The sequence below is a fragment of the Nannospalax galili genome, unplaced genomic scaffold, assembly GCF_000622305.1.
Source record: "Nannospalax galili isolate Female #2095 unplaced genomic scaffold, S.galili_v1.0 C47919492, whole genome shotgun sequence".
Taxonomy (NCBI): Eukaryota; Metazoa; Chordata; class Mammalia; order Rodentia; family Spalacidae; genus Nannospalax; species Nannospalax galili.
Genome location: NW_008456959.1, coordinates 1 through 643, shown reverse-complemented (window position 1 = coordinate 643; position 643 = coordinate 1). Strand labels below are relative to the sequence as shown.

General features: G+C 41.2%; 1 pseudogene; it reads right to left on the bottom strand.

The window, feature by feature from the left end:
- Positions 1-201: 201 nt before the first annotated feature.
- LOC108490377 lies at positions 202-636 on the bottom strand (annotated as a pseudogene).
- Positions 637-643: the final 7 nt, after the last annotated feature.

Below are 643 nucleotides of genomic sequence, written 5' to 3'. Positions count from 1 at the left end.
GCAAAAAGAATTCTTTATTAAATAAATCTAGGCCATCTCGATCAGCTAAAGAAATCAACTCAATGTTTCTAGTGTCTACCTCTCCACTCCATGAAAACTCTAGCCCAGCATTTGAGGTATTAGCAGTTTGTGCAAAATACACTACAAATATCTGGGAATCTTTGTAAGTACCAAAATAAAATATTTTCCTTTTTTGCTGTGAGAATAAAAGGCACCACTGCAAAATAAACATCTTGATAGAAAAATATCCTAAGACTTTAACTTCCCAAATACCCAAAGGTAATACCTTAAGATTACCCTTGGAAAAATGGAGTCCTAGGGGACAGTTTTCAAAATGTCAAAAATCAGTACAAAGCTTATAAACATTCTTATGGAATCCAACATGTTCCAAATGGCAGCCACATCTGGGGTGGGCTCTGGCCACCGCTTGATCCATCTCCGCTGCGCACAGAGTCCATGGCTATGACAGGCTCCTTCCTTGACATGCTATGACACACGCTCCTTAAAGAACCATCTCTGGTGATTTGAGTTACTGCAGTCTCGTAAGAGTGGCACAAAGCTATTGGTGCTGCTGTTGTTGACCTTCTTCGTGGCCTGGATGCATTTCCCAGACCGTTCGTGAACCAAAGTGCCATCCTGCCAA